We start from the raw sequence: 27,114 nt of genomic DNA, 5'->3' as shown, positions 1-27,114 counted from the left end.
GGAAAAGCAGTTTATCCTTGAAGGAAAAAGTGGGAGCAAGATTGAACTTGATGAATTTCAAGAAGCACAAACTACTACGGTTCAAGTGGAAACACCTATTCAGACTGAACAACCTTCTGTGGAACAGCCCATTCGTAGGACAGGGAGAGTGTCTCGCCAACCTGAGAGGTATTATGGCCTTGTCATTGAGAATGACAATGAGTTGTCAATCATTGATGATGACGACCCTATGACCTATAATGAGGCTATGAGTAGTGTTGACTCAGAGAAATGGCAAAGTGCAATGAAATCCGAAATGGAATCTATGTATACCAACCAAGTATGGACTTTGGTTGAAGCACCTGAGGGTGTGAAGCCTATTGAGTGCAAATGGGTATACAAAAGAAAGATTAGAGCAGATGGCCAGGTGGAGACCTATAAGGCCAGGCTCGTGGCAAAAGGATTCAAACAAAGGCAAAGGATTGACTTTGATGAAACTTTTTCACCTGTAGCCCTGTTAAAATCAATTCGGATTTTGCTTGCGATTGCTGCTTACTACGACTATGAGATCTGGCAAATGGACGTGAAAACAACCTTCCTCAATGGGAAACTTGAAGAGGAAGTGTATATGACACAGCCGGAGGGTTTTCTTTCCAAGGGAAATGAACACCTAATATGTAAGCTGCTGCGAACCATATATGGTTTAAAGCAAGCTTCTCGTAGATGGAACATCCGTTTTGATGAGATAATCAAAGAGTTTGGTTTTATCAAAAATATAGATGAACCATGTGTCTACAAGAAGGTTAGTGGGAGCGCGGTAACATTTCTTGTATTGTATGTGGATGACATACTTCTTATAGGAAATGTTTTGCGACGCTTTCATCTGATTAGGGAGATTGTTGAAAGAGGAGATGTCAACGTCAAAAGAGTTGACACACATAACAACATAGCAGACCCTTTAACAAAGCCATTTTCTCAAAGTCACTTTGATCGTCAAAAAGACAAGATGGGTATTAGATACCAGAGTGATTGGCTTTAGTACAAGTGGGAGATTGAAAGAGATGTGTCCTAAGTCCAATCATGTATGATGATTTAGGAATAACTTTTATGTAATCTGTTTTGATTTTATTGATATTAATAAAAGACTTGTTTTGGTTTTATTGCGGGCTTTATCTATTTAAGTGTTTAAATAAGATATTCCATAGTTTAGAGTAAAGCTTTTTATGGATTATGATGAGATCATAATAATGAGACCTAAAAGATGATAACTCTGAACTTAAATATTTCCTGTTCGTAGGATTACTAACTGGTAATTAGTAGTCCACAAAGATCGGTACATACTATGCTTGCTTCATTATGAAGGATGTCTGTTCTCATAGACATTTGTGTGGTGACAATATATCTAGTATGTAGGTGCTTATTATAGAATAAGTTCACTGAACATGACTCACACAGCTGAACAACTGATGGAGTTCACTCAGTGTTAGCAGATGTTAACATAGTGATAGTTGTACAAGTATCCTTAGACTTGAGGTCATCATAGTCATCTTATGTACACTGAACTATACTTTGGTTTAGTTATTAATCTCCAGGGACAATAATAAGGGCTCTACTGGGTGTAGGAATTTGTACACGAAGATAGTGTATGATCAATAAAGGATCTACCCCTTCCAGTGAAAGCAAGAGAATGTTCAATGCTGATCCACTTATGCTAGTTCAGGAATCTCTGGCCAGAGTGAATGAAATTAGAAAGGAGTTTCTAATTCACATTAATTAGAACTAAGCATAGTGAATGGGAAAGCATATGATTAAATAAGATAGGCTTGACACGAGTTCCATGCCTTGTATTTAATCATGACATTGCAGGGTAGAAGGAATTAATTGTACGATAACTATTCATTGAATAGGTTCTTGATATTCTAAGCAGTGAATTCGTATTATCCGGATAGTCGCGATATGCTGAGAAGTATCCCTCATGATGTAGAATAAATATGATTAATTTATTAATTAATCATATTTAATGAGTTAGAGAATTTATATAAATAATGATAAAATAGTTTTATTATTATTTATTTCTACTACCGGCTTAATATTGAACCTACAGGGTCACACCATAAAAGAGAATGATTTAATGGTGGAGGAATTAATTAATAATAGCTGGTAATTATTTATTTGTGAAATAAATAAATAATTAGAAAATTTAATAATTGATTAAATGAGATTTAATTAATTATAAATTAATTAAGAAAAGTTCTTAATATTATTAACTAAGAATTTAATTTTGGAAATTAAATCAAGTGAGAGAATTATTTTTCTAAAGTGTTTAGAAAAAGGGATTAATGATTAAAAGGTGTTTTAATTATTAGTTAATTGGTTAATAAGAATAATCAATTAAAGGGTTAATAATAATAATATTTTATGGGAAAATTTTCAGCTAAAAATTTTGCCTATAAATATACTATTATAAACCCTATTAGCCTCAACCCAAAATAAAACCCTAATTCTAAAGTAGAAAAGAGAGGGAGGCAACTAATTCTCTCAACCTCTTCCTCCCTCCATTATTTTGATCTCTTGGTGGATACCGGTGGAGTGCTTCACAATTGAGGAGCAGCTGCTAGGAATCTCCGTTCATCGTTCTTGGATCGCTATTAAAGGTTAGTAATCGATCCCTCGATTTATTCACGATTTGTATGCGTTTATATGGATTTTATATCAAGAAAATGTTTTACCATGCTTCTGTGATGTATAAAATCCTGCAGGTGATCTACACTTCCTTCCATATAAGACTTCATAAGGTGGCATTCCAATGCTGGCATGATAGCTGTTGTTGTAAGAGAATTTCACTGGCGATAAATGTTCATCCCAACTGCCTTCAAAATCTATTGCACATATCCGTAGCATATCTTCAATTGTTTGAATCATCCTTTCAGTTTTCCCGTCCTTCTGTGGATGATAAGCAGTACTCATGTTTAATTTAGTACCAAGGCATTCCTGAAATTGTCTCCAGAATCTCGAATTAAAACGTGGATCTCGATCAGATACAATAGATACAGGCACTCCATGGCGCATCACTATTTACTTAAGATATAGATGTACTAACTTGTCAAGCAAAAACCTCTCGTTGATCGGGAGAAAATGTGCTGACTTTGTTAATCTGTCGATAATGACCCAAATCGCATCATGATTTGCTCTGGTTCTCGGAAGTCCTATGACAAAATCCATCGCTAAATGTTCCCATTTCCATTCTGGAATATCCAATGGTTGTAGTAATCCGCTTGGACGTTGATGTTCTGCTTTGACTCATTTGCACGTATAACATTAACTAACCCATTCAGCTATTTTTTTCTTCATGTCTGGCCACCAAAAGTTTTCCTTCAAATCTTTATACATCTTCGTGCTTCCGGGATGAATTGAATATATTGAACTATGAGAGTCTCGCAAAATTTCCGCCTTCAGTTCCGGTACATTGGGTATCCAGATTCTTGAAGCAACTCGTAGGATTCCCTTGTCATCTTTCTGGCTTGTAATTTTTTCTCCTGTCATATTGTCAATTTCATGATCCATTACTTCCTCTTGACACCTTCTTATCTTTTCCAATAATTCTGGCTAGAATGTCATTGTGTGGTTCATTTCAGTGGAGCTTTCTAGAATACGAAGTTTAATTTCCAATTTATCGAACTCTCTGATCAATTCTTCTGAAGATGTTAATATATTCAATATTTCCTTTCGACTTTGTGCATCTGCTACAATATTTGCTTTACCTGGATGATAGTTGATTGATACGTCGTAGTCTTTGATTAGTTCTAGCCAGCATCACTGTCTCATGTTAAGTTCTTTCTGCATGAAAATATATTTCAAACTCTTATGATCCGTGTAGATTTCATATTTCTCGCCATAAAAATAATGTCTCCAGAGTTTTAGTGCGAACACAATAGCAGCTAATTCCAGATCATGCGTTGAATATTTTTGTTCATGAGGCTTCAGTTGTCTAGAAGACTTATTCAATGGCATCCATTTAGCAAGCGTTAGGTTAGCGGATCCCAGACTATAAAAGCCTTAGGTCACTAGGCACAAAGTCCCCTAAGAACTTAATAACTCGAATACCAAAGAGCTCACTCATGATCAATTTTTTTTCTTCTTTTTTTCTATATTTCTTTTTTCAATTTTTTTCAATTTTTTTCTTTTTTTTTTCAATTTCTGAGCAAGTGCGTTTCGCTCCATCTTGCTCAACCCTAGACTACTCGCATACAATACGAGCCGGCTACTAGCCATTTGATGCCTAGCCACGACTAGCAATGAATTCCAATTTTTACTCCAATTTTATCTTTTCATGCCTTTTATCATTAAGAGCCTTTCATACATTTGAAGCATAAGCAATAAATTAACCTCAAAAACCATCAAACTATGACAACTATCTAGTCCTTAAGCATACTCTAAGACTTAGTGAAATTACAAGTGCTTCTAGCATGCATGTCAACCTAACAAGATTCAACATCACTCTAACGCTATCACTACACTCGCATCAATATCACATATCAATTGGTAAAGCAACACAAAAGGGATCATGGTATATGCATGAGCTATATGACATGATAAATAAAGCTATAAAATTAAAAAAACTATATGGAAAAAATATGCAACTATATGAACTAAACTAACATGAATATGCAACTACATGACACACACACAAATATGTTCCTTAACTACCACCCCTAAACTTAAAATCTTCACTGTCCCCAGTGAAGGTAATAGAAAGGAACACAGGGTATACCTACTCAGAGAAACCATCATCATCACCCTTAGAGGGTGGAGTGTCAGGAGGCGGATAGGCAGAGTCCTCACCAAAGACGGGCCACTAGATGTCAGCTCCAAGGCCTCTGAAAGCAGTCCCAAGTGCTAGGGTGAGCTCCTGCGCAAACCTACTATATGACTCATACATCGCATACATCCTCGTGGAAAGCCTCCTGTACTGGACATCAGCCATCCCTGAACCATCACCTCCCTGGGCTCTAGAAGAACCTGCCTCGCCATGAGCCTGACTGGGCCTAGCCATCGTAGCACCAGCTGTTGGACGTCCTCCTGGAAGACGATATCCCAAACCATGCTCCTCGGGCTCTCCACCCGTCCACTCCTGCATCGCATTCAGCGTCGATGAATCAATAGGAGCGGTTGGCATCTGCAGCTGCTTATAAGAAGGCCAGTGGACTCCAACTTCCTTACACAGCTTCATGACAAAAAAGGCATACGGGATGTTGTTATGTGTCCTCCCCCTCAAAAACTTCAAAATCCCTTGATAGATGAACTCACCAAGGTCCACATAATACTCCTCATTCAGAATCCCCCACAACAACCTGTCTCTCTCAACTGTAACCTCATGTGCATGCGAAGAAGGCAAAATATTAGCACAGATAAAGGCATTCCATGCACGGGCATACATGTTCATCACAACAGCCGGAAAAGAACGATACTCGTTAGATCCTGTCTTAAATTTCCATACCGTCCCCGGCTGACAAAGAGTAGCAATAATTAAATCTGAGTCAAAATCCTCGGGGGTCTTCTCATTCCAATTCTCCTCCTGGGGCTTCCTTTGTCGCTGCCCAATAACACGGTGAATAGCCTCGGGCTGATAATAACCGTAAGTCCCCGAACAACAGAATACCCATTCTTGTTGGCCTTGGCGTTCGCATAGAACTCGCTTACAACACTCATCGGGACCGCCTCAGGCGACTCGCAAAAAGTAATCCAACCCTTCTCTGCAATCATCAGCAATAACTCACCATCCCTCCCCGATGGCAAAAATCCCCTCTCCTTCAGAATCGGCTTGGTCAGAAGCCTAGCATACTCCTCCTCAGTAGCCCTATCCACCAATCGGGGCCTCGTAGCAGTACCCCTTGAAGAATCAGTAGTCAGAATGGTGCTGCTGTTATCCACAGTTCGAGATCTCTTTGGGGCAATTGAAACTAAGAATAAGAGTTGTAGAGTTATGTTTTGTGTGTAGGAAAGGGTTTGTAAGTGTTTAAAGTATAATGGATGTGTATATGGAGAGGTTGTGTGTATATATAGGGTAAGATTAGGGTTAAAATTAGAGTAGGAGTGGGGTTTGTGGGTGATTGGGAGATGGAAATCATGGGTAATGGGGTTTGTAATGCTGTGGTATTTGTTTTCTATTTTTTTTGTTTTTATTATGCTGAAACAATTTTTTCAAACAGTCGGTCTCCAAGCGGTCGCCTGGAACCAGTAGGCAGGCGCCTGCCAGCAAGCGGCCGCCTGGAACTAGCAGGCGGGCGCCTGTAGGGTTCTTGGAAGAAATTTTTTTCTGCCTTCAATTTTCTGATTTTTTTTAGGTTTTTGGATAGAATACTAAATTCTTAGGGTTCCTATGGTCTCATATCTTGGGTTGCCTCCCTAGAAACGCTTCTTTTACATCATTAGCTTGACGTAGAGTAGTTCGATCAAGTTGACAATAAAATGGCACTAACCACTTTCCGGTTTGGCCGTATCCCCATAATAGTGCTTCAATCTCTGACCATTAACCTTGAATGCTTGGCCCAGATCGTTCTCAAAAATCTCCACCGCTCCATGTAGAAACACAGTTTTGACGATAAATGGTCCAGACCACCTTGATTTCAACTTTCCAGGAAAAAGTCAGAGACGAGAGTTGAATAAAAGAACTTGTTTCCCCGGCACAAATGACTTAGGAGATAACTTCCTGTCGTGCCACCTTTTTACTTTTTCCTTGTACATTTTGTTGTTCTCGCGCTTGAAGTCGAAATTCATCAAGTTCATTTAACTAAAGCATTCGCTTCTTCCCAGCTGCATCTAGATCAAGGTTTAACTTATTCAATGCCCAATAAGCCTTATGCTCAAGCTCTGCAGGTAAATGACATCCCTTACCATAGACAAGTTGAAACGGGGACATCCCTAGTGGAGTCTTGTATGATGTTCTATAAGCCCAAACATCTTCATCGAGCTTCAAAGACCAATCTTTCCTTGACGGACAAACAACTTTCTCTAGAATGTGCTTGATCTCTCTATTAGACACTTCAGCTTGACCATTAGTTTGCGGATGATAGGAAGTAGCAATACGATGATTCACATTGTAGCGCTGCATCATAGAAGTGAACTTACGATTGCAGAAATGCGACCCCTCATCACTTATGATAACTCGTGGCGTTCCAAACCTTGTGAATATCTGCTTATGAAGAAAACTCAACACTACCTTTGCATCATTCATCGGTAGAGCCTTGACTTCTACCCATTTCGAAACATAATCGACTGCCAGCAAGATGTACTGATTATTGGAAGATGAGATAAATGGTCCCATGAAATCGATTCCCCAAACATCGAAGACCTCAACTTCAAGCATCACATTTAAAGGCATCTCATCCTTTCTAGTAAGATTCCCAATTCTTTGGCAATGATCACACCTTAAAACGAACTGATGTGCATCCTTAAACAATGTAGGCCAGAAAAAACCTGCTTGAAGAATACGAGCTGCTGTCTTTTCACCACCATAATGTCCACCATAAACTGTGGAATGACAGTCTCGTAATATCCCCTCTGTCTCACAGAATGAGGTACATCTCCTGATGATCTGGTCAACTCCTTGTCTAAAAAAATATGGTTCATCCCACATTTACCACTTCACCTCATGCAGAAACTTCTTCTTTTAAGCCGCATACATATTATGAGGCATTATATTGCTGACAAGATAGTTCACAATATCTGTGAACCATGGCTCTTCCTCTTGAACTGCGAATAACTGCTCATCCGGAAAAGATTCGTTGATCAATATCTTATCATGTGAAGTAGAATCGGGATTCTCCAATCTAGAGAGATGGTCAGCTACTTGATTTTCAGTACCTTTTCGATCCTTGATCTCTAACTCAAATTCATGTAGCAAGAGCACCCAACGAATAAGTCTAGGCTTCAAATCATTCTTTGAGACCAGATAGCGAATGGCAGCATGATCAGTGAATACTGTCACCTTTGTCCCAAGTAGATAAGATCAAAATTTTTCGAAACCAAAAAATATAGCCAAGAGCTCCTTCTCAGTAGTGGTGTAGTTCATTTGAGCTCCATTAAGCGTCTTACTAGAATAGTAGACCACATGAAATATATTATTCTTGTACTGCCCAAGAACTGCTCCCACTGCATAATCACTTGCATCACACATCATCTCAAAAGGTTCTGTCCAATCAGGTGCCGTAATAACTGGTGCAGTTATTAAACTCTTCTTGAGAGTCTCGAATGCTGCCAAGCATTCATCATCAAATTTGAAAGGCACATCTTTCTCGAGCAAGTTGCACAACGGCTTAGATATCTTAGAGAAGTCCTTGATGAAGCGCCGCTAAAACCCGCATGACCAAGAAAACTACTGATTCCTTCCACAAAAATAGGAGGCGAAAGATTTTCAATGACCCCTACCTTGGCTTTATCCACCTCAAGGCCTTTGCTAGAGAATTTATGCCCAATAATGATGCCCTGTTGCACCATGAAGTGACATTTTTCCCAATTGAGCACCAAATTAGTTTCCACACACCTTTTGAGCATCGAACGGAGATTATTCAAATATTCATCAAATGAATGTCCAAAGACGGAGAAGTCATCCATGAACACTTCGACATTATTTCCAATCATATCAGAGAATATAGCCATCATGCATCTATGAAAAGTGCCAGGTGCACCAAATAAGCCAAAAGAAACTCTGCGAAAAGCAAACGTGCCAAATGGACAAGTGAAAGTAGTCTTTTCTTGATCTTCTGGTGCAATGCAAATCTGATTGTACCCCGAATAGCCATCTAGAAGACAATAATACTCATGACCAGCCAACCTGTCAAGCATCTGATCAATAAATGGAAGAGGGAAGTGATCCTTCCTTGTGGCTTTATTCAACTTTCTATAGTCCATGTATACCTCCATCCTGTGACTGTTCGCATGGGGATGAGCTCGTTCTTCTTATTTGCTACCACAGTAATACCTCCTTTCTTAGGTACACATTGCACGGGGCTCACCCAAGAACTGTCAGAAATAGGATATATGATTCCAACATCCAGCCACTTTAGAATTTCCTTCTTCACCACTTCTTTTATGATAGGATTAAGTCTTTGCTGTTGCTCAACAGTCGGCTTGCTACCTTCCTTTAGCAGAATTTTATGCATGCAATATGAAGGGCTGATCCCTTTTATATCTGCTATAGTCCATCCGACGACCGATTTGAATTCTCTCAAGATCCTCAAGAGCTTATCCTCATCACTACCTGAAAGGTCAGATACAATAATTTCAGTTCAGATGCAATAATAACAGGCAAAGTAGATGCATCACCTAAAAAATCATACCTCAAGTATTCGGGCAATGGTTTAAGCTCCAAAGTAGGTGCTTCCTCAATAGATGGTTTGAGCTTTCCCTCAGCATTCTTGAGATCAGTATTACCAAGAGATTCAAATGGCATGTCTAGATTTCGCTTCCAAGGAAAAGCATTTAGATATTGTAATTGCTCATTGCCTTCCTCATCTTCACTGTAAAATTCCTCCACTAAGGTTTTTTCTAAGGCATCAGACCTTAGCAAATGATCAAGTTCTGAAGTTACTGCAGAATCAATCAAATCCACCTTGAACCACTCCCCATCTTCTGTAGGGAATTTCATCGCATTGAATACATTGAATGTCACATCCTGATCTTGCACCCGTATAGTAAGTTCACCTTTTTGCACATCTATCAAGGTATGGCCTGTAGCCAAGAAAGGTCTTCCCAAGATTATGGGAATCTTCTTATCTTCCTCGAAATCCAGAATGACAAAGTCTACTGGAAAGATGAGCTTATCCACCTTTACTAATACGTCCGCCACGATGCCTCGTGGGTATGTAATAGAACGATCATCCAATTGTAGAGACATGTAGGTGGGCTTCGGATCAGGCAAATTCAGCTTTTTGAAGATAGACAACGATATCAGATTGATGCTTGCTCCCAAATCGCAAAGGCACTTATCGAATGATAACTTGCCAATGGTGCAAGGAATGGTAAAGCTACCTGGATCCTTAAGCTTTGGAGGTAATTTTTGTTACAGCACAACACTGCACTCTTCCGTTAGAGCAACGGTATCAAGATCGTCTAGTTTCACCTTCCTTAATAGAATACCTTTCATGAATTTCGCATAACTAGGCATTTCCTCCAAAGCCTCAGCGAAAGGTATGTTGATGTGAAGTTTCTTGAACACCTCCAGAAACTTACCGAGTTGCTTATCCAGCTTTTGTTTTTGCAATCGCTTAGGAAAAGGTGGTGGAGGATAGAGCTGTTTCTCCCCTGTATTACCCTCAGGCAGAGTGTGTTCAACAATAGTCTTCCTTGGTTCCCCATCTTTCTCATTTTGCTTCTCTTCTTCATCTACAACTTCAGCTTCTCCATCTTTTGCTTTTTCAGCTTCAACAACTTTTCCAGACCTTAAGGTAATAGCTTTGACTTGCTCTTTAGCTTCCTTCCTACCTGGCACTTCAGTATCGCTGGGAAGTGTGCCAGGTTGACGATTGAGCACGACATTGGCTATTTGACCGATTTGATTCTCCAAGGTCTTGATAGAAATAGCCTGACTTTTGCACAACAGCTTTAGCTCCTCGAAATCAGCACTAGAAGGTGGAGCAGCACCTCCTTGTTGAGGATATAATTACCTTTGAGCATATTGCTGAGGTCGCTGAAATCCAGGTGGATTAAACTGTTTACTTACAGCTTGCTAATATGGTTGCTGAACAGGATTCTGATTGTTGCTCCAGCTGAAATTGGGATGATTTCTGTTATTGGGATGATAAGTAGCTGGCATAGGCTGTTGCGGTCGCTGATAATTGTTCACATACTGAACAGATTCATTAACAAGAGAACACTGATCCATAGCATGAGAGCCTACACAAAGCTCACAGACAATAGCTATCTGATTGACTACATAGTTGGCTAAAAAATTGACCTTCATAGACAGCGCTTGGAGCTACGCTGCAATAGCTATAGCTGCATCAACTTCCAGAATATCTGCTACCTTCCCAAGCATCATCCTTTGAGTTGGGTTTTGATGCTCATTTGCAGCCACAGTTTCAATAAGATTATAGGCCTTAGTATAGCTGCATCGAGCATGGGCCGAGATTGGGCCCCCAAACCATTGTAGAACCCAGTGATCACCTTCCAGTCAGGCATACCATGATGTGGACACTTTCTCAACATCTCCTTATAGCGCTCCCAAGCTTCGCACATAGATTCTGTTGGTTGCTGCGCAAACTGAGTAAGAGCACTCCTCATAGCTTCAGTCTTGGCCATTGGATAGAACTTCACCAGAAACTTTTGCGCAAGATCTTCCCAAGTAGTGATGGACCCAGCTGGTAGAGAATGTAACCAATCCTTAGCTTTATCCCTCAGAGAGAATGGGAAAAGCCTCAGCTTGATAGCCTCATCAGTAATACCATTATATTTGAAAGTACTGCAGATCTCGACAAAATTCCTGATGTGCATGTTGGGATCTTCAGTCGCAGCACCTCCGAAAGAAACAGAATTCTGCACCATCTGAATAGTGCCCGGCTTGATTTCGAAAGTATTGGCTTGAATAGCCGGATGAATGATGCTTGACTGAATGTCATCAATTTTAGGCCGAGAAAAGTCCATAAGAGCTGGATCTGCTGGAACTATACGATCACCCATGATTACCGGTTCCTTCTTTTCACTCTCTTTATCCAAATCTTCAAAATCTATCTTCTTCGGAATATCAAGAACTGAATCTATCTCCTCATCCGTATCTAGAGTCCTCTTGCGAGTGCGAGAACGTGTTTGCATAAATGCTCGCTAGAGTACCTGAAACACAACCGGGAATAATAAGTAACAAATCTTAATCAATGAGTCCTAATGACCACTGATGGCAAGTACATAAACTAAACAAATTACACCGAGTCCCTGGAAGCGGCGCCAAAAACTTGTTAGGCACAAAGCATGCGCTAATAAATCATGCAAGTATACACGTTCGCAAGTAATATAGAATGATTTCTAGTTCGTTCCCACAGAGACTCAGACTAATTATATTTAATTAACACTTACTCACCAATGTATGATTACTTCTCAATGTCAAGATAATAACACTTAAGGTTGATTAACTAATTATTAACTACGATTAACTACGAGAATAAAACACTTAAATTAACACTCGAATTAACAATATTAAACACACATGAGATCATAACTTCATTACCACTTCATTCAATAGTTATTGTTATTACCCTTATCATGTAACGGTGATGATATTAATCAAACAACACGAAACTGATAAAAGCCAACTTTCGTTGCACAAATACCATTCTACCAAGCATCCACAATTAAGATAGAAGTTGAATAGGTATCAATTATGTTGAGACCCTATATGCCTACAGAATTTGACAACATAACGATTTAAGCGCAAGTAATTCATTATGATTACACAGGGCAAGTAAAACTGTTAGAGTTACCCACTAATCATGCATACAATACATGAACCTATGCTAGTATGGCAAGTTCTAAATCTCAAGATTCACTGTCACTTCACAAGAGATTAACAGGCTATCTTATATGTTCGCGATGCACATAAGACGAATAAGCACAACCTATGCTAGATATCATAGAATCATCACATACCAAGGTATTAAACAATCAACTAAATAAATCTATAGTAAATCCGCTACAACCCCATGATCACGATTAGCCCATGATAGAACTCATCGTCACCATGGGTTCATATGAAAACATGATAATAACACAACGATATAAACTAATAAAAATACTTATTAAAACCAGAGTACGTCACAAGAGTATTAAGGTTCAAAGTAAAGAAAACTAGGATCCACTGTTACAATGAATAAAAGAATCACAAGATAACGTATGCTTCCTCTTCTTCGTTGTGGTGTGCTAAAACGGTCTTCTTAATCTTCTCTCCTTACTCCTCGCTTGTTACTTCTCCCTTCTTGTTGTGAAACGTCTCTCAAAATTACTTATATAGAAGTCCACAAGAAACAGCGCCGTCATAAATCCAATAGAAGTCAAATTAGAAAACCAGATACTAAAATTATGACCCCAGGTGGCCGCCTCAGTTCCCAGGCGGGCGCCTGCATCTCCAGGTGGTCGCTCCACATCCCAGGTGGGCGCCTGCACTGCTTCTGGAAAAATCATCTTTTTCCTCCTGATTTTGCTGAATTCTTCGCACAACTCCCCCCAACTGGTTCCAAGTACTTCCCTAGGATTATTATGATGAAATCTCCCTAATTACGCAAGTTATACCCTGAAATGCAAAGACACTAGAAAAACGCATCAAATACACAAAATACTTGATTTCAAGACATCAATTCAAGCCATTATAAGACATTCTAAGTGGTATAAAATGCCACTTATCAGAAGCATACACGATTACGTTGCCGTTCTGCATTAATACACATCCAAGCCCTCGATAGGAAGCGTCGCTGTATATGCCGAAATCTCCTTGATCATCTGGTAGCACAAGCACAGGTGCGGTTACTAGTCGATTCTTCAATTCTTGAAAACTCTCTTCATATTTTTCATTCCATACAAACTTTTTATTCTTTCGAGTCAACTTGGTCAATAGCGTAGCTATCTTTGCAAAGTCTTTAACAAATCTTCTGTAATAACCAGCTAATCCCAAGAAACTTCTCACTTCTGTCGGGGTCTTTGGTCTTTACCAATTTGAAATAGCTTCAATCTTTGCTGGGTTGACCTGAATTCCCTCAATACTGATTATGTGACTTAGAAATTGCACTTCATTTCGCCAAAATTCGCATTTTGAGAACTTTGCATAGAGTTGTTCCTTTCTCAAGGTTTCCAAAGTGATTTTCAGGTGCTATGCATGCTCTTCTTCAGTCTTTGAGTAAATCAGGATGTCATCAATAAATACAATGATAAATTTATCCAAGTACTTTTTGAACACTCTGTTCATCAAATCCATGAACACTACTGGTGCATTGGTCAACCCAAATGCCATTACAAGAAATTCGTGGTGTCCGTATCTCATTCGAAAAGCAGTCTTAGAAATATCTTCTGCCTAGATCTTTACTGATGATAACCCGAACTTAAATCGATTTTCAAATATCATGTCGCTCTTTTCAGTTGATCAAATAAATTATCGATCTGTGGCAAAGGGTATTTAATCTTGATAGTTAACTTGTTCAGCTCATGATAGTCGATACATAGTCGCATACTGCCGTCTTTCTTCTTTACGAACAATTCCGGTGCACCCATGGAGATACACTAGGCCTTATAATTCCTCTATCAAGAAAATCTTGTAATTGCGTTGCCAGCTCTTTCCTTTCAACTAGTGATAACCCAACCTTAAGTCAATCTTTTAAACCACGCTGCTCCTTTCAGTTGATCAAATAAATCATCGATCCGTGGAAAAGGATATTTATTCTTGATAGTTAACTTATTTAACTCATGATAATCGATACATAGTCGCATACTGCCATCTTTCTTCTTTACAAACAATACCGGTGCACCCCATGGGGATATATTAGGCCTTATGTTTCCATTATCCAGAAGATCCTGCAATTGTGTTACCAGCTCTTTCATTTCCACTGGTGTTATTCGATACAGAGCTTTCAAAGCTGGTTCAATACCTGGTGTCAAGTTGATAGTAAACTCGATTTCTCAATCCGGAGGAAGTCCTAAAAGTTTATCTCGAAAGACATCGGGAAATTCACATACCACGGAAATATCTTCGATCTTCGGACTTTCTTTTTCCATATCCAATACATAAGATAGATAAACTTTACATCCTTGGCATAGCAATAGTTTTATCTGCATCATCGTTAAAAGCTTTTGTTTCTCACCTTTAACGTTACCGTTGTATTTTCTCCAGTTCACAAATTCATTTTATTATTTGCGCAATCGATCTGGGCATTATTATCGGCTAACCAATCCATTCCTAAAATAACATCAAATTCTCCTAACTTGAAAGGTATCAAGTCAACTGATAAATGATGTCCTGCTATCTCGATATTGCACCCTGGACACACTCGGTCTATCGCAATTTGATCATCATTTGCTAATTTTATAATTAACATTTCGTCCAACCGTTGAATTTCACAATATAACTCATGAATAAATTCTTCAAAAATAAAAGATCTTGTGGCACCAGAATCAATCAATACTTGTGCATCTACAGAATTCACAAGAAGCATACCTGCAACCATATTGGGATTCTGCACAGCTTCTTTCATTGACATATTAAAGGCCCTTGCCCAAGGCTGATTCTGCTGTGATGATGAAGGTAATGCCAAAACCCTTGGGATACTGGCTGCCATTGCTACTCCTCTACGGTCTTTAGCAATATGTCATTTCCTTCCGCACTGGAAATAAATAACCTCTGTCTTCCTTATTGGGCATTCCCAGAGTAGTATCCCTTCTGCTTGCACTTGAAACATGTGACATTCGACTTATTACAGATCCCGGTATATTTTTTTCCATATTTTCTGTAATCGGGTATTGGTGGTCGGATGATTCTTTGTTGATTTGGGGATGGCAGTCGGTTACCCGTCCTCTAATTGCCCTGTTCTGTCCTTCTAAAATTTGTATTTGTCCGGGCTTGAAATCCTGGCCTCCTGTTGGAATCGTTCTGAAAACTTCCAGGTCCCTTTTCCTTTTGTGACGCATCACTTTCTCCTTCAATTATCATGGCCTTCTGGACTACTGTTGAATACGTCGTCAGTTCGAATACTGCCACTCTGCTATGAATCCATGGCTTCAACCTCTGTTGGAATCTCTTAGCCCGCTTCTCATCGGTATCTACCTGCTCTGGAACAAACCTAGCCAATTCAGTAAACTTGGCTTCATATTCAGTGATCGATAAATTTCCTTGCTTCAACTCTAGGAACTTAATTTCCATCTGGTTCTTTATATAACGAGGAAAACACTTTTCTAGAAAAAGCTCGGTGAATATATCTATAGTTACTACACCGTCTCCTTCTAGCGCTTTCTTGGACTCCCACCAGTAATTAGCTTCTCCTTTCAAGAAGTAACTAGCAGAATCCGTCTCCTGGTCTGCTTCCACTTTAACCATGCAAATGCTTTGTCCATCTCCTTTAACCAGGCCCTTGTCTTAGTATAATCTGTTGAACCTTCAAATTCAGGAGGCTTTACCGACTGGAACTGTTTGAAAGTAACAACAGGTACAACTGGTGGTGCTTGTGGCTCTGGACGAAGTGGCTGCTGTAATATCTGCTGCTGGAACTGCTGTTGCTGTTGCATCAAGTGAAACATTTGGTCCTTCGGTATTGTCATTGGATGACTCAGTTCTGGTTTTTCTTTTTGGTGCCATGTTTCTGATAATAAAAGAAATGGTTCTTTTAATAATAATTTATTAAATAGGTGATAATGGATAAGGAAACAATTTGTATGATATTAAAACGGGAAATTTAAATAGTTGATATTGGAAAGAAAACAATTTACCAGATATCTAAAATGAGAAATTAAAACAGTTCAGAATTTAAACAAATCATCTGAAAATTGTAATAATTGATGGTACAATCCTGTTTTAAATAAAAACAACATTTGAGATATGGAAAAACTATAAAACAGTAAAGTAAATGTAAATGCTTTAAAGACTGAAATTTAAAGTAAAAGAAAAAGAAAATTTGGAAAAGTTCATTTTACATATATATGACACCAGCTCCAAGTGTTAGTGCTTGATACAAAAAGGTCTACATCAGATCTGTCATAGCTACTGCTGCTACATGTCAAAACTAGATACTACACATATACAAGCCTAATCACACTATACTATGCTGCCTCTATCTACATATGTCACATATAGTACAACATATCTGACTTTCTAGCTGATCTCAAAACCCTAGTGGCACAAGATCTATCTCCTGTCGGAGCGAATCTAACACTGTCTCTACCAACCTCATGGCACGATAGTACACTGCGTCAGTACGGATATCCTTCTGTCTCAGCTCTCCAACCTTTTGTGAAGCGGCTCGATAAATCTGTCTGAGCCTCTCTCTCATAATATAATCTGGCTGCAAGGCTCTCACTGGACCAAATTCCCTGCTCTCAAACAACCCAAGCATCTCCCTACACCGATCCCTCCACATCTGCATATCCTCTCTCAACCTGGCATGCTGATGGTATGGCACTGTCCGCGGCTCTCGGAGGTCTGTCTGTAATCCTCGAGTAGGTAAAGGCATCGGCTGGTCAATAACCTCATCCATGAACTCGATAGGCCGAAACTGGTAAACTCCGGGCACTGGGGCATAAATGGCTATGGGAGCTGGGAATAACACTGGGGGAACCTGTGGCTCAATCATCTGAGGATCTGGATGTATCTCAGGCTACTGTAATGGAATCTCCGGCTGTGGCTGCTGCACTTGTAACACCCTCCAAATCCGGGGTATAGATCTGGGGCATTACGAACACTAGCTACCTTACTGAACCTGCACAATTATAATATAAATATATAGTTACCCTTACTACTACTACTACTACTCAGGATCTTTTCAAGGTTCACTGCGTCAGTACGGATATCCTCCTGTCTCAGCTCTCCAACCTTTTGTGAAGCGGCTCGATAAATCTGTCTGAGCCTCTCTCTCATAATATAATCTGGCTGCAAGGCTCTCACTGGACCAAATTCCCTGCTCTCAAACAACCCAAGCATCTCCCTACACCGATCCCTCCAAATCTGCATATCCTCTCTCAACCTAGCATGCTGATGGTATGGCACTGTCCGCGGCTCTCGGAGGTCTGTCTGTGATCCTCGAGTAGGTAAAGGCATCGGCTGGTCAATAACCTCGTCCATGAACTCGACAGGCGGAAACTGGTAAACTCCGGGCACTGGGGCATAAATGGCTATGGAAGCTGGGAATAACACTGGGGGAACCTGTGGCTCAATCATCTGAGGATCTGGATGTATCCCAGGCTACTCTAATGGAATCTCCGGCTGTGGCTGCTGCACTTGTAACACCCTCCAAATCTGGGGTATAGATTTGGGGCATTACAAACACTAGCTACCTTACTGAACCTGGACAATTATAATATAAATATATAGTTACCCCTTACTACTACTACTACTCAGGATCTTTTCAAGGTTAAAGTTTGAAAACAAGAACGACACACCAACTTTATTACAACAATTCTAAATAAACTGTCTTATAAACTCTCTTTATTACAAACCAGTTTTCGATTCAAATTTTAAACTAACATCTCTAATTCAAATTACAACTACCACTTATCCTGTTACACCTGCTCTGGGATTTCAAAACTCTCTTCTGGGATAGGGACAAACACTCTTGGAATAAGAGGGTCCCGCAACTTGACTCGCTTCTTGACTACTCGGGTTCGGATGAGTTTCATTCTCAACCTTAATTGAAAAACAAGGTGAACAACAATAATAAAAGGTTGAGCCAAAATTGCACAACAAGCCTGCAACAATATATATATAGTGTAAAGAGAGAAAGATAAATGAACCGGTAATCTGCTGGTTTGAACAACCATCTGTTTCTGTAAGGAACAATGAATTCCATTACTAGCGAGTACCAAATGAACAAGACTGGACACAAGAACCAACATATGCACTATAACCTGCTGATCAGTCAGGATATAGCGCGGATCTATACCCAACTGTATAGACCCCACCAACATATAGGGTACCCAGGCACTATGGCCTAATAATTAAGGGTCCGGTTCATACCCGGCCCGTATCGTAACCATCCAGTCCATAACTTAGCATCCGGAACAATCAGTATGCTTTCGATGTATCTCAATATCGGAATATATAAGAGTATATGTAATTATTGGAATATGAACAGATGATTCAATAAATTAAGAGAAATCAAGAATCGAAATGAAATAAAAATAAAGGAACAACAATTGTGTATCAGTGTTTGTGAACAAGATTTATCAAGGTTTAAATTGTCATGGAAAGTTGGAAGCGATTCACTATTCTGAACTTAGAATAGGGGAAAAACTTGTTAGGTATGCACTTCGTCTCGGGTAATTCACAGCCTTCTATCTCCGGCTTTATTCGCCTTGCTGATGTTGAATCTATCAAGGAAAGATACTTGTTTAGTTGATTTACGTTGTACGTAATCTCAGATTGATATCACGTAGTCCTTATTGCCTACCTATACGATTCTATCTGACTCGTATATAATTCTAACATATAGAGTTCACGTAATCAGGTAAATCACATAGCACATAAGGCACATAACTAAATTAGACTTATAAATATATTTTTTTAGAATCGATACTAGACCTATATTCGCATTAACAAACACTATATAATTTGATTCCTAATTTTTGGGGATTTATTGGAATCGTTTTTATCAATAATAGGATCTATAAACAATTAATTATCATAAGCCGACTTGCTTTCGAAAGAAATTATGATTTATAACTATTTTTAATGGAATTGGGTCATTTTTCTGAGTCTAAAGGTCATCGTTTCAATTAAATCGGATAGACCGTTTAATTATTATGCAATAAACAAGATTTAATCAATTATAAATCAATTATAATTAATTAATCACAATTAATTAAACCTTAATTATATTTTTAAACAATTAATTAAGAATTATCATATTTTAAAATAATTATTCCCTAATTTTTGGAATTAATTATATTTAATTACAAATTATCTAGTTAAATTGATTACTTATAATTAATTAATCGATAAGTATAAATATTACGTAATCAGAACATACATAAATAAATAAATCGATACTCGCATTCTACATTCCTAAAAATTGAAATGCAACTCGAATTATTACGAGTCACGCGCTTGAATCGATCAATTATCGAACAATTAATCGATTTAATTAATTAATCTCAATTACTGAATAATTAATTAAATAATAAATAATTAATTAAATAGATAGATAGATACATAATCAAATAATTAAATAATTAAAATTTTGAATTTCTAAATTAATAAAATAATTTAGAAATTATTTACAAAATAATTCAGATTTTTAATCTAATTATTATTTGATTTTTCTAATTATTAAAACTAATTTCTAATTTTATAAAAATAAAACTAAATTATATAAAAATCAGAAACGACAATCAGGAATTGAATTAGGGGTTTTCAAGATCAAACCCCGGTCGATTTCCGGGTTAGAACCGGGTCGAACCCGGGTCGACCAAGAACATCGCCGGCAACGACGCCGGTGGATTTTCCGACGAACTGAACGGCGACCAAACACGAGTTTTCGAGCTTGTTTTTCATTGTTTCCAGTCCACATCAACATAGCCATCATCCTTCCTCCCACCTCTGTCGATTTGAAGCCGAAAAACTCAAGAAACGCCGCCGACTGCGGCGCTTTCTGACGGACTTGGTTCGTAGTCAAAACGGAATCGTTTTGTTCGATTCAAACATCAATTTCATTCAAAATCTGCCCAAAAATTCAACCATAACATCACCCAATCCTAATAACCCCTACAACGAATTCTCCGACCAAATCAAAGCATTTTCTGACCAAAAACCAAACTATCGATTTCGTACATGAAAATTCACAAATAATATCTTAAAATAAAGCTTATAACTTCCAAAATCTAATCCCTATAATCAAAACAACCTCGGATTCATGTAAAATCAAAAATGAACTAATTAAAATAAACATAAACCCTAGAATAAGAACAACTAATTCCAACAATCATTTGATGAAATAAATAGCATAAATCAACTATAAACAAACATATGAAACTATTCCAAGCATCAATTTCATCCCATAACCCCACAATCAAAAACCCCCAATTTCAGTTCATGAACCCTAGATTACGAATTGAAAATCTAAGCAATAAAATATGAAATTGATGGTATGAACAGAAAGTAGAGATTACAAGCTTCAATTTGGTTACTCACATGAACGATTTGGATAACAGAATCACTATGAAATATGGGTTTGAATTCTTGAGTTGTTCTTCACCAACACTACTATTTTCTTGATTTTTTATTTTTTTTTTAAAATTAATTAATAATTATTTAGTAAATAATTAGCTATTTATACTAGTAAAAATAATACCCCTAAATAAAATAAAGGGCCTAATTACACATCTAATAAATTTATTTAGCCCCAATTTTTATAATTTTTGGGTATTAATTATGAATTTTTAAATATCCAATAAATACAACATATATGCCAAAAATTTCCAAAAATTGTGAATATTACCAAAATGCAAAGAAAAATAATATTTGATAATTTCGTGATCCTACAAAAATAAAAATGTGATTTTTGTGGGGGTTTTGACACCCGAAGGGGCCCGGAAAAGTCGTTTTGGCAAAACAGGAAAATTTGTAAAACGTCTAGATGTTCAGAATATCGTCATGATATAGGCCATACTTGGCAAAATAGGGCCAATGATTTTATATAAAATATTGGCTTCTAAAACACTGTTTGGGCTGTACAAATTTTGATATAAAACTTTTAACTTACAATAAAATACTCGATAATTACCCGAAACCCATTCCGATCAAAGCAGATAACACGTAGCACATAGCAGTTAGAGTTTTATGACTAAACACACTTACTGACATATTAATACACATAATTCACCTTTATTAAGATATAATACAAGCGTAATTTCTTGGTCGTTATATTCTCCCCCTATTAGGATTCTATCCTCAGAATCACACTATGAAAATAAATGAGGATACTTTTCTAACATCTCACTTTCGAGCTCCCAGGTTGACTCTTCAACCACGGGATTTCTCCACAAGACTCTTACTAATGGTACAGACTTTTTTCTTAATACTCTATCTTGTTGATCTAAAGTTCTTATTGGTTGTTCTATATATGACAAATCAGCTTGAAGCTCTATCGGCTCATATTCTATTACATGTTGTGTATCAGGATTATACTTCGTAAGCATTGACACATGAAACACATTATGGATATGCTGCATATGAGGCGGTAAAGCTAACTCGTATGCAACTTTTCCGACTCTCTTCAAAATTTCAAATGGACCGACATATCGAGGCTTTAGCTTGCCCATATTGCCAAACCTAGTCAATCATTTCCATGATGATATCTTCAGCAATACATGTTCTCCTTCTTGATAATCCACATCTTTTGTGGTTGGATCTGCATATTTATGTTGTCGATTTTGCGCTGCTTCAAGTCGCTTTTGGATAAGCTCTACTATTTCCTTGGTCTGCTGAATCAGTTCTGGACCTAGAATTTTGCGCTCCCCAACTTCATCCCAATATGTAGGTGATCTGCATTTTCCTTCATATAAGGCTTCATAAGGTGGCATTCCAATGCTTGCATGGTAGCTGTTGTTGTAAGAGAATTCCACTAGCGGTAAATGCTCATCCCAATTACCTGCAAAATCTATTGCACCTACACGTAGCATATCTTCAATTGTCTGAATTGTCCTTTCGCTTTGCCCGTCCATTTGTGGATGATAAGCGGTGCTCATGTTTAGTTTGGTACCAAGGCATTCCTGAAATTGTCTCCAGAATCTCGAATTAAAATGTGGATCTCGATCGGATATAATGGATACAGGCACTCCATGGCGCATCACAATTTCCTTGAGATATAGGTGTACTACTTGTCAAGCGAAAACCTTTCGTTGATGGAAAAAAATGTGTTAATTTTGTTAATCTATCGATGATAACCCAAATTAAATTATGATTTTCTCTGGTTCTCCGAAGTCATACTATAAAATCCATTGCTAAATGTTCCCATTTCCATTCTGGAATGTCCAGTGGTTGTAGTAATCCGCTCGGACGTTGATGTTCAACTTTGACTCTTTGGTATGTAGAACATTTACTAACACATTCCACTATCTCTTTCTTCATATCTGGCCACCAAAGGTTTTCCTTCAAATCTCTGTACATCTTTGTGCTTCCGGGGTGAATTGAATATCTTCAGCTGTGAGCGTCTTGCAAAATTTCTGCCTTCAGATCCGGTACGTTAGGTATCCAGATTCTCGAAACAACTCGAAAAATCCCCTTATCATCTTTCTGGCTGGCAATTTCTTCTCCTGTAAAATTGTCAATTTCATGATTCATTATTTCTTCCTGACACCTTCTTATCTTTTCCAATAATTATGGCTGAAATGTCATTGCATAGTTTATTTCAATGGAGCTTTCTGGAACACGAACTTCAATTTCCATTTTATCGAATTCCCTGATCAATTCTTCTGGGGATGTTAATAGATTCAATCTTTCCTTTCGACTTAGTGCATCTGCTACCACATTCGCTTTACCTGGATGATAGTTGATTGATACGTCGTTATCTTTGATTAGCTCTAGGCAACGTCGATGTCTCATGTTGAGTTCTTTTTACGTGGAAATATACTTCAGGCTCTTATGATCCGTGTAGATTTCACATTTCTCTCCATAAAGATAATGTCTCCGGAGTTTCAGCGCGAATACAATAGCTGCTAGTTCCAGATCATGCGTCGGATATTTTCCTCATGAGGCTTTAGTTGTCTAGAAGCATATGCAATTACGTTACTGTGCTACATTTGCACACATCCAAGTCCTCGATAGGAGGCTTCGCTGTAAATGAAAAAGTCCCCTATATCATCAGGTAACACAAGTACATGAGCGGTTACTAGTCAATTCTTCAATTCTTGGAAAATCTCTTCACATTTTTCATTCCATTCAAACTTTTCATTTTTCCGAGTCAACTTGGTCAATGACGTGGCTATCTTTGCAAAGTCTTTAACAAATCTTCTGTATTAAGCAGCTAATCCCAAGAAACTTCTAACTTCCATCAGAGTCTTTGGTCTTTCCCAATTTAAAATAGCCTCAATCTTCATTGGGTCGACTTGAATTCCCTCAACACTAATTATGTGACCTAGGAATTGCACTTCCTTTAACCAAAATTCGTATTTTGAAAACTTCACATAAAGTTGTTCCTTTCTCAATATTTCCAATGTGATTTTCAGGTGCTCTGCATGTTCTTCTTCAGTCTTCGAGTAGATTAAGATGTCATCAAGAAATACAATGATAAATTCATCCAAGTACTTCTTGAACACTCTATTCATCAAATCCATAGATGTTGTTGGTGCATTGGTCAGTCCAAATGCCATCACGAGAAATTCGTAGTGTCCGTATCTTGTTCGAAAAGCAGTCTTTGGAATATCTTCTGCCTTGATCTTCAACTGATGATAACCCGATCTTAATTTGATTTTTGAAAAGCATGCCGCTCCTTTCAGTTGATCAAATAAGTCGTCGATCCATGGTAAAGGGTATTTGTTCTTTATTGTTAACTTGTTCAGCTCATGATAATCGATACATATTCGCATACTGCCATCTTTCTTCTTTACGAACAACACCGGTGCACCCCATGGGGATAAACTGGGCCTTATGATTCCTCTATCGAGAAGATCCTGCAATTGCTTTGCTATCTCTTTCATCTGAACTGGCGCCATTGGTTACGGAGCTTTTGAAACTGGTTCAGTTCCTGGTGCCAAATCAATGGTGAACTCGATTTCTCGATCCGGAGGTAGTCCTGGAAGTTCATCTGTGAAAACATCGGGAAACTCACAAACCACATTAATACCTTCGATCTTCGGACTTTCTTTTTTCTGTATCCAATACATAGGCTAAATAAGCTTTACATCCTTGACATAACAATCATTTCGTTTACATCATTGTTAAAAATCTCTGCTTCTGTTTTTTGCCTTTAAACGTTACCATTACATTTTTCTCGGTTCGTAAATTCACCTTCTTATTTGCGCAATCAATTTGAACATTGTTGCTAACCAATCCATTCCTAAATTAACATCAAATTCTCGGTTCGTAAATTCACCTTCTGCTTACATTTGAAACACGTTAATTATTAATTAATAATAATTCAGCTATTTATAGTAGTAACAAAAATACTCCTAATTAAAATTAAGGCCCTAATTATACATCTAATAAAATTAATTGGCCCTTAATTTTATTATTTTTGGGTATTAATTTTGAATTTTTATATATCCAACAATTACAAAATATATACCAAAAATTCCCAAAAATTATGAATAATAAAAAAGTGCGAAGAAAAATAATACTTGATATTTTCATGATCTTATATAAATAAAAATGTGATTTTTGTGGGGCTTTTGACACCCGAAGGGGCCCGGAAAAGTCATTTTTCGTGAAACGAGAAAATTTGTAAATCGACTAGATGTTCAGAATATCGCTATGTATAAGCCATACAAGGCAAAATAAGGCCAACGATTTTGTATGAATTATCAGCTATTAAAACATTGTTAGGGCCGTACAACTTTTGATATAAAAGCATTTAACCTAGAATAAAACACCCGATAATTACCCAGAACACATTCTGACCAAAACAGAGTACACGTAGCACATAACAGCTAGGGTTTTATAACTCAATACACTTAATGACATAACAAAACACATAAATCATCTTTATTAAGATATAATACAAACATAATTTCTTAGTCGTTACATCCTCCCCCTTATTAGGATTTTGTCCTCAGAATTTCGCTAGGAAAATAACTCGGGATACTTCTCTAACATTTCACTTTCAAGCTCCCGGGTTGACTCTTCAACCATAGGAGTTCTCCACAAGACTCTCACTAGCGGTACAGATTTATTCCTCAATACCCTCTCTTGCCGATCTAGAATTCTTATTGGCTGTTCTATATATGATAAATTAGCTTGAAGCTCTATCGGCTCATATTCTATTACATGCCTCGTATCAGGATTATATTTCTTAAGCATTGACTCATGAAACACATTATGAATATGCTGCATATGGGGTGGTAAGGCTAATTCGTATGCAACCTTTCCAACTTTCTTCAAAATTTCAAATGAACCAACATATCGTGGCTTTAGTTTTCCCTTGTTGCAAAATCTAGTCAATCCTTTTCATGGTTATATCTTCAGTAATACATGTTCTCCTTCTCGGTAATCCACATCCTTCCTGGTTTGATTTGCGTATTTGCGTTGTCGATTTTGTGCTGCTTCGAGTCACTTTTGAATAAGCTCTACTTTTTCCTTAGTCTACTGAATCAGTTCTGGACCTAGAATTTTACATTCTCCAACTTCATCCCAACATGTAGGTGATCTACACTTTCTTCCATATAAGGCTTTATAAGGTGGCATTCCAATGCTAGCATGATAGCTGTTGTTGTACAAGAATTCTAGTAGTGGTAAATGTCCGTCCCTGCTGCCTTCAAAATCTATGGCACATACACGTAGCATATCTTCAATTGTTTGAATCGTCCTTTCACTTTGCCTGTCCGTCTGCAGATGATAAGGAGTACTCAGGTTCAGCTTAGTACCAAAGCATTCCTGAAATTGTCTCTAGAACCTCAAATTAAAATGTGGATCTCGATCAGATATAATGGATACCGGCAGTCCATGGAGCATCACTATCTACTTAAGATATAGGTGCACTAACTTATCAAGTGAAAATCTTTCGTTGATTGGGAGAAAATGTGTTGACTTTATTAATCTGTCAATAATAACCCAAATCGCATCATGGTTTGCTCTGGTTCTTGGAAGTTCTGCCACAAAATACATTGCTAAATGCTCCCATTTCCATTCTGGAATATCTAGTGGTTGTAGTAATCCATTTGGACGTTGATGCTCTGCTTTGACTCGTTGGCACGTATAACATTTACTGACCCATTCAGCTATTTCTTTTTTCATATCTGACCACTAAAAGGTTTCCTTTAAATCTATATACATTTTCGTGCTCCCGGGATGAATTGAATATCTCGAGTTATGAGCATCTCGTAAAATTTCTTCTTTTAATTCCGGTATATTGGGTATCAAGATTCTCCAGGAAAATCGCAAGATTCCTTTGTCATCTTTCTGACTTGTAATTTCTTCTCCTGTCAAGTTGTTGATTTCATGATTCATTACTTCTTCTTGACATCTTCTTATCTTTTCCAACAGTTCTGGTTGGATTGTCATTGCATAATTCATTTTAGTAAATCTTTCTGGAGTACGAACTTAAATTTCCAATTTATCAAACTCTCTGATCATTTTTTTTGAGGATGTCAACATATTTAATCTTTCTTTTCGACTTAATGCATCTTCTACAATATTTGCTTTATATGGATGGTAGTTGATTGATATGTCGTAGTCTTTTATTAGCTCTAGCCAACGTCGTTGTCTCATGTTGAGTTCTTTCTGTGTAAAAATATACTTCAGACTCTTAT

The 27,114-nt window shown here is 37.8% G+C and overlaps 1 non-coding gene across 1 annotated transcript; it reads left to right on the top strand.

Annotated features, from left to right (window-relative positions):
• The first annotated feature begins 11,155 nt into the window (after positions 1–11,155).
• Positions 11,156–11,264, top strand: LOC141709914 (small nucleolar RNA R71). The gene has a single exon (XR_012570468.1). It is a non-coding gene; the product is annotated as a small nucleolar RNA R71 (small nucleolar RNA).
• The last annotated feature ends 15,850 nt before the right edge of the window (positions 11,265–27,114 follow it).

This window comes from Apium graveolens, chromosome 2, assembly GCF_009905375.1.
Source record: "Apium graveolens cultivar Ventura chromosome 2, ASM990537v1, whole genome shotgun sequence".
Lineage (NCBI taxonomy): Eukaryota > Viridiplantae > Streptophyta > Magnoliopsida > Apiales > Apiaceae > Apium > Apium graveolens.
The sequence above is the reverse complement of the archived record's forward strand: the minus strand, read 5'-3'. Positions and strand labels throughout refer to the sequence as shown.